This window comes from Amblyomma americanum, chromosome 1, assembly GCF_052857255.1.
Source record: "Amblyomma americanum isolate KBUSLIRL-KWMA chromosome 1, ASM5285725v1, whole genome shotgun sequence".
NCBI lineage: Eukaryota > Metazoa > Arthropoda > Arachnida > Ixodida > Ixodidae > Amblyomma > Amblyomma americanum.
In genome coordinates this window covers 510,482,924-510,491,969 of record NC_135497.1, presented here as the reverse complement: position 1 = coordinate 510,491,969, position 9,046 = coordinate 510,482,924, and positions in this window count along the sequence as shown.

Genomic DNA, 9,046 nt, shown 5'->3' with positions numbered 1-9,046 from the left:
GCTGGTTGTCGGAACATTATTAAGGCCAAAGTAGAAATAGCACTGTGTGGCTGCAAAGGGGTTTAGACGTGCATCACTTGGCTGTAGTGCAAGCCTTTGTTATGCACCTGCAGTGACAGCGGGCCATCAGGTAGTCCTTTTGCAGTCCTTCATGAGCCCATATTGCCGTTTCACAAGCCAGACTACAGTGTTAAAAACAAGCATGGGAAGTTCTGCTGAAAGCCATGTGCAAAACAAGTTGGCATATACTCTCTGCAACTCAAAAGCATTCTAAAATATCGCAGCGAATGCAAAACAAAGGGGGTGTCTTTGTCTTGCATGAAAGTCTGCACATGTCTTTCTCATTAATATAAACATAATGATACGTGGGAGCCAGTGAACTGCATTACAGGTAGAGGAAAAGCAAGAATCAATTCAGAGGGTTAACATGGCAATGGCTCCAGGCTTAGGCTGGGAAACAATATTTTGTATAGTCAGGGAAACAGGATGCGATGACCAAATAATTTGATTATCTCGAGCACACACCAACATCTTAAGCAGAATTGGTAAAATTGGATTTCCACGATAAGAGTCATGATGTCGCACAATAAAATGAAATAAAAATTAAGCCATTTAAGTATGCGACAGGCATATCTGCCTATGTTCTGTGATACAACTTTAAACCAATGTTTAAGAGTTATTTTCGCTCGTTAGTAAAATGTAGACAGACAGAATGTAAAGGTGAGCAGTAGCCAATCTAGCCAGCAAAAGTGACCACTGCTAAGTGTTAACTGATGTGTATACCACTCAACACGTCTTCAAATTTAGAGTGTTCTAATAATTTCTGACTATCAACATCTTCAGCAAAATATACCTACTTCCCTGCCAATCTGGTTTTCAGAAAAAAAAATTAACCGAGGGATCGATAGGCATCAGATATTTCGAAAAGACCAATTCAAAGTTAGGCCGAAGAATGCCGAAAAAAAAACAAAAACGCAGTGATGGCTTTTCTTTATTACTTGTGTGCCTTTGCTGCAATTTGAAGTTGACGGCTTTTGTGATGAAGATGAACAAACGGCCCTGTTAACACTATCCTTAATATATAAAAGTCACAAAATAAACATGCATTCGTAGCATTCTCACTGAGTCATGTTATGATGAGCCACATTATGGAGGCAGTGTGTTGCATAGCTGAAGAGGCGATAAAAGAGAAGCGCCAAGTAAAATTGGATGCAAACAGGCACAGTAATGCATGCTTACCTTTTCAGTGCATGAGTTCAGCTGGCCAGACCTAGCTTGTGCACGGTGTTTAAGGCAGCGTAAATGCAACTGTATACCGCCCAACAAAACTATTGTGTAAGTCTGCCCAAATATTACTTGAAATAGATTGTGAGGAAAGTTCTTAGGCATAAGAGAGCACTTTATTCGTTTTTCGAGCTGAGCAAGCAACTAGAAATTTTATTAAAACAATTTATTTTAACATTTATTATACCTATACAGTACTAAATGACAACACTTGAGTGTTGAGCTTTGATATGATGTGTCCAGTGGAAACGTGATGAGTTTTTTAATTTACTAATAGGAAGTAATCATCCATTAGCATTCAAGCACAGCCATGCAGCTACAAAGGAAAACATAGCAGCTATTTTTGTGGTTTTGTGGCTGTACTTGGGTGGGTGTTAATGAGTTATTACTCCGTTATTACAAATACTCTTTGCCTTGGGGGAATTACTTTAATCAGTGGATGAACATCATCATTTAATGCGTGGATTTTTGCAGTGACTAGCTCAAAGGACAAGAGGTTAGTAAGCTGTGTGAGGTGAAAGGTGATTCCAGCCTTTAGTGGCAAAAACAAAAATCAATCTTGAAATACAGTGGCATGAGCTATCTGAGGCACAAGAGTACTTGTGCGGCTAGTGCAGAAGGAACCATGAGTCAGAGCAGATTTGCTGGTTATGTGACGGTAAAGAGTTAAAAAATGCCTTAGGTTGTAGGTGGGTGTATAAGGATTATGAAGTGAGGCCATGCTTTATTGTGAGACATGTGAATGGCTGAGTGTTTGAGCCAGTATACAGTGAATATACCTTTGTTGGTAAGGCCTTATAAGTAAGCAAAATGTAGTTTTGCTGAAAATAAAAAAATAATAATGCATTCCTTGTAATATTACCAAACAGGCCATTCTAGAGCATGCAAAATGTTCTTCTAGAGAACTAGAACAAAGGTATTTTTTGCAAAATGGCAGACCCCATCTAGCCATCAGTGAAGGCATGTAACAAATAGAGAAGGTAAACTCATAATGTGGGTAATGAAAAGCTGAGGCCCAAGGGCAATGCCTTGGGGGACGTCCAAGATTGTAGGAAAAGGCATGGTGCATAAGAATTGGCAAGGAAATTCTGCCGACGGCTGTCTGTTGAAGCTTCGATCCAGTTTAGAGCTATTGGATACAAGTTAAAGAGCGACAAAAAAGCCACACATAAATAAACGAATAACATGCTTTTTAAAGCCAAGTAGAAAAAGCATCGAGGGGGATATAGCAGTCAAGGTGCATGTCGTGAAGAACAAGAGCAAGTTGGCTATTGCAGGATTGTTTCCTAAAAGCTTGCCAATTTGGATGAAACAACTTAATGGGCCAAAACAATCTAGCAGGGCAAGGGTACAAAATGTGTTTGGTGGCTTGCAGCACATGGCATTGGCATAAATAGGGCTATAGGGGCTGGGTAATGATGGGTACGAAACATAGAGGGGCGAAGCTATGATGAGGCTGGAAGCTATCTGCACAGTATGCACCAGATATGCATACACTGCACTTCTTGTCCTGTTGATGCTTGCGGCAAATTTCACAAAACTTAATACGACTGTACTGTCGAGTGAACCGGTTGTAAGTTGGCATGCTGAAACTGCGCTAAGGCACGAGGACAACAGAGCAAGAATTGTTACTCTGTGCAGTGGTATTGTTCTTCGTCGCCTTTGTTCCTAACATATGATTACCAGCTCCACTGGGCTCATTTTGCAGTCTGCTGTGCCATACAACACATCCTTCCAATCATCGTAAAATTTGCAAGATTAATGTAGTTCCTTAGTCACATAGTCAAAATAACACGGATTAATTGCTTCTGTCATCATCAGAACTAAAAATTAACCATAATTTCATATATACAGCCATTCGTCATTAGTACAAGCCTCGTTAATATGGACTCAAACTATTGACAGTGTTTCTGGGAAAAAACTTTTTTCAATGCACTTGCGCTTTGTTAACGTGGAAACTTTGCTGACCAGAGTAGACCGAGTGAAAATGCGTACCGCCCATTGTCACACGTGTTCTTGTCCCATTAAAATTGCCCAGGGGAAAGACTTAAATGTTTGAATTCGAGCAGATAATCAAACGCTGCCTCAATCATATACATTTCTTGCACACTGGAATTGCCATCACAATACTTGCCCCACTGTCTGCGCAGAATTTCAGTCTGACCTGTGAACTGCCAGACACACTGACTTCTAACCAGCTCACGCACTTTCTGGTTGCCAAAAGCACTTCTCTTTTTATTCTAAAAATCGTTGTCGGGCCTCGGCGACTGACATTCTGGCTTAGATTGATAACTGCACAAAATGAATTAAGCTGCCTAAAAATAAAGCAACAGAACCACTTGCTTATATTAAAACCTCAAAGATGCCTACTCGCAGCCCACAATGCTAGGCTAGCACTTTTTAAACAGAGTACACCGCAGAAGAAAAGAAAAATGGAATGCTCCTGTTTCAGGCATGCGCGGCGGGCGAGAACAGAACTAGGCGCCGGTGCGAAGTGGGGCATCTGCTAATGCAAGCAGCAACAGCCACATCACTCAACCAGAGGAGTAAGGGAATGCGTTCAAATTAAGTGTGGTCTTTGCCTTGACAGGTCAACGGTTCCATTGATAATACAGGACTCTCAGAAACAGGGCAACGTCGGTACCGCAGAGCCAACCACCATGCAACAGTGCTTAGCACATTTTAAGGAACTGAAAGAAGCTTTATTGTAGCTTTGAATATGTGTAGTAATGGTACTGTCGTGATCACACAAATGTGAATGGAGAAATAACCAGTAAACCTAGCCGATCACTGAGGAATTTGCAAATATGCATCTATATGTCAGCAAATCAAATTTTGTTAGTGTAAAATGCAAGAAAGATTAAGGAAAACTGGGAAGCGTTCTACACTGCCGACACACAGCTGATTGTGCTCACCATCGCCGTCACTCAGCAGACAAGTAATCATGTCTGTAGCATGCAGTCACAGGCAAATAAAGGAAGCAGATAGACGTGCGCATGTGCCTTCATTACATCTCTTTCTTAAGGTTTTGAAAATGTGTTGTCAAACAAACTGGTGCGGCTGACCCAAGGAGTTCTGCTGAATAACCGTTTAACGCCAGTAAAGCCGAGTTCCCGAGCTGCTCTATAACAATAGCATTTACACATATAATCCACTTTCGTACCGCTTATCTCCCGATCGAAAGGAGCTGTGAGCAAAATCAACAACAAAGAGTGTCATGGTCCATGAGGCGTTTCAAGATCACCGCATTTCTTTAATACAATAAAAACCAAGATTCCACTTCAACTTCATATTGCCAAGCATTTGTCAAAGCAAAAAAAAGAAAAAAGTAAATGGAAAGATTTTCTTAATATATATACATTTTTTTCATCATGACCCGTTATGCCCAACTTGCTCTGTGGACAGTTTTATTCCCATAAGCTGCTGCCACAGTTTCTTTTTTGCGTAGCAGAGTGAAATGCTCAATGAAAAGCAGATTCATGAGTTAACACATTTTAGAGATCCTACACTGTGAACTAGCCGTGATTTAAATGCGGAAATGATTCTTGTTTGTAATCGTGTGATACCGTGTTGTCTCAACCTAAACTGGAATTGCTAGAAGAACTGTTCAGTCACCCATTCATTACGGAATTATTCATTACAGAAAAATTTCCGCTCAGCTGGCAGGAAATAAAAAGAAATGACGCTCCCGAAGATAAGTCTGCACTGCACACCGATGTTTTCACACAAGTTACACAGTGCCGCCAACCACTCGTAACCCGAGCACCCATCATCACAAAAGGTACTGAATGGAGCACCAAGACGCAGAAGGATGGCGGCGTTGCTTTCGTCGCTGCAGGAAACAGTCCGACGGCCGTGCAGCCAAGATCATGTCACATTGCACACACAACAGTACTCGAGCATAGTGCTCGCACAAATGGCGATCAAAATGGTAATGGATACGTCGCAGGAAAAACTGAACAGAACAGACAAGCACAAAGGGAAGACTGGTTAGAACAGATGGGCGCAGTAATGCATGTTGAGCTTTGCACTGTGCGAATGTAGGTAGATAGAGCTAGCTTGTGCAGTGGGCAGATCAGCCACAATGCTAATATTGGGTAAATCTGCCCCGATATTGCTTGAAATAAATTACTAAGAAAGGCCTCGATGACCACGTCACGCATAAGAGATCATTGTATTGGTTTGCCGAGGGGACCGAGTGAGAGCGCACAGTTTTTAGTGTGTATCACACCTTAGTGGTCCTTCATGACATACTTGAGTGGCGAGCTTTGAGATGGTGTGCCAGGTAGGAGCTCGAAGAGTTCGTCATTTATATCATGACTTCTGTAGTGACCACTTCGAAGGGCAGTAAATTGCACAGGCTTGTCAGGTGCAAGACAATTTCACTCTTTCGTGGCACGAACAAAAATGTAACTTGAAATGCAGTGATGTGAGCTAAGAGTGCTAATGCAGACAGTGCAGAAGGAATCGGAAATCAGAGCAGTTCAGAGGGTGGTGTGTTGGTAAGGAGCAAAAAAACCTGCAGTTTCTGCATGCGATCAAGAGATTTAAAATACACTTTTAGTGATGCGACACTGGACATTCAAAAATAGTCCGAGAGAATAAGACAAGTGGCTCAGGTCTGAACTCACCCCAGGATTTTAATGAAGTGAGATTTGTGGCATATAGCATTACAATACCCAACCTTATGCCGCACAGGAGTTCTGAAAGAGACTTGAAAGACGATAATTCTAAGGACATGCGTAAACGTCTTAGGCTGTGGGCGGTTGTACAAGGATGTATAGGCGAGAATACGTTCCACTGTGCGCCCTATTAAATGGCGAGTAATGGAACAAGTATGAAGTGAATATTGCCTGCTCAGCAAGTCATTATATGTGGGCACAGTAAACTTATGCAGACAGTAAAAAATGTGCACACTGTCTACGTAATATTGCGAAGTGCGCTACTGAAGTGCATACAAACGGATTGTGTGCAAAATTGAAACACTGGTATTAATTTGAAGATGGCAGGCCATAGTGTTACCAACAAGAATTGTTAGACGAAGCATTAAAGGGGAGGTTGTAATATATGTAATAAAAAGCACATGGCCAAAGGCAAGCCCTAGGCGGAGGCCCGAGATTGTAGAAAAAAGCAGGACGAGTAAGAATTAGTACGGGCAAATTACCGACGCCTGGCTGGCAACGAAAAGATCCAGTTCGGAGTGATTAGATGCAAGGTAAAGCATGAGCGAGTCAGCTTACACAGTTGAGGGATCTTATCACATGCTTTTTCATAACCCAGAAAAAATCGACGGGGAAGTTGTAGTCAAGGTGCAAGTGCATGTCACGAAGAAGGAGAGCATGCTGGCTATTATAGGGATGCTTTCTAAAGGCGTGCCAGTTTGGATGAAACAACTTAATGCGGCAATGCTTTTTAGAAGGTAAAAAGTACAAAATTTAATTTGATTGCAGCACACACCAATGGCAGAAATAGGACGAAAGTTGCTGGGTGATCATTAGTAGGACGCATCTGAGGTCAAGCTGTGCTGAGGTAGGAAGCTATCTGTACAACAAACAATAAATATATGTTTGCCCTGCTGGGTGACTGGCGGCCAACGGCGCTAGAACTGCCACCTAGTGCAGTGGTGGTCTTTATTCTTTCCCATCATCTGTATTCCTGATTGTCACATATAATAAGGAGCCTAAATTAAATTTTAAAGGAAAAGCGTGTGAAGAATACGAAGCGAATTAACCGTAGAATAAAGAAGATGAAGAAGAAGCATTCGGTGAGGTGGAGGGAGATGATTGGTGGAGAAGCATTCTGTGAGGTGGAAAGAGATGATTGGTGGAGAAGAGAAGAAGACGACGACAAGGCTTACGTGGACTAACACCGAGGCTATAAAAGGGCGAGTGAGAGCGAGGCACTGGGGGAACAGTAGAGAAGCGGAGGCTCCGGCAGGTCAGGGTCACATCGGCTGGAAGAGAGCGACGCCGGCAACTGCTCCAGTGAGCTCGCGTTCCACGACATCGCATCGTGGACTTCCTGCCGTGCCTGAGCCCGCTCCGGGGAGTCAACGAAGGAAGTTACCACCTGCTACGGCCAGGGGTATCTCCAGCGCTGTTGCCGCCCATCCGGGTGGTGCCCCCAGCGCCAACAACACCGGCATCACCTCCACAGGCGCTTGGACCGGGAGCTTGTACGACGCAGCCAGCGACGCCAGCCCAAGCGCGTCGAACGCCGCCAGCGACGCCAGCTCAAGCACGGCGAACGCCGCCTCGACGCAGCCTACTGGATCCATACAACGCCGCAGCCCCACCGAACCAACCGTGAGCACGAACGCCGACCGCTAATAGTAGAACACTGGTAGTAGACGCTAGTAGCAGTGTGCCTGGGTCGTGTGTATTTATAGTCTTTGTGCATTGTGTTAGCTTTGTTAGTTTTGTATTCTAGTGTTTGTGCCACCTAGGGCGTATTAAATGTGCGTTTGTGTAGGTGCATCCGTCGCCTAGTCCATTCTTTCGGTACGAGGGGTCTCCGGAGAGATCCGTGACAAAGATAAGTGGCGTGCCTGCCAGGATGTCATCAATATAGTGTTCTACATTTTGGAGCCCATCCAAAACCTTCCTCATGAGCTTCGTGAATATTGCAGATGCTGTCTTCAAACCAAAAGGCATGAATTTAAACTGGAATAAACCAGCCGAGCACGAAAAGGCAGTCTTCTCTTTAGACGAATCTTCCATTGGTATTTGGCAATACCCTTTAGCTAAGTCAAATTTATAAAAAAGCCTTTTGTGAGCCACATTAACGAACACCACGTCCGCTCTTGGTATGGATTCTGCAGCGGGTACTATGATGTCATTTAGCCGACGAAAATCTACATACAGTCGGTTAGTACCATCGGATTTTTTGACAATCACGAGAGGCGCATTGTATGCTGACCACGACCTCTCAATCACACCAAGCTCCAACATATCCCGCAGCTCTTTTTCTATTGATTCTTGAACTGCCAAACGTAGTGGGTATTGCTTCACGCTGATTGTTCTGTCTGTAGAGAGATCTAGTCTGCAACATATGACATTCGTTTTGCCCGGCACATCCGAAAACACATCCCCTTTGCTTTGGAGTAGGGCTTTTATCTGTGAACTTCGGTACTCATTCAAATTGGGGTTTATTAGGAAGTCCACGATGCGATGTCGTAGAACGCGAGCTCACTGGAGCAGTAGCTGGCGTCGCTCTCTTCCAGCCAGAGTCCCTGACCCGCTGAAGCCTCCGCTTCTCTGCTGTTCCCCCCTGTGCCTCGCTCTCACTCGCCCTTTTATAGCCTCGGTGTTAGTCCACGTAAGCCTTGTCGTCGTCTTCTCTTCTCCACCAATCATCTCTCGGCACCTCACCGAATGCTTCTCCACCAATAATCTCCCTCCACCTCACCGAATGCTTCTTCCTCTTCTTTATTCTTCGGTTAGTTCGCGTCATCTTCTTCACACCCTTTTTTCCTTTAAAATTTAATTTAGGCTCCTTAAGATATGTGACAAGGGCCCCCTCTCAAAAGTTTTTCCATGAAAAACTGCTCACGTCATCCTCATCTTCAAGCCATCCAGCCAGCCGACTATCTTCTGTGGCGATCCTGGACTCAGCACACACCACACCAAAGATGTCCAGCACACACCAAACGCACACCACTAACACAGCACACCAAACTGCGTTTTCAGAGCACTAACACACCACTGCCGTTGTCCGTACAGAGTCCTTAATAAACATGTTCGTGTCCACAACACACTTCCTT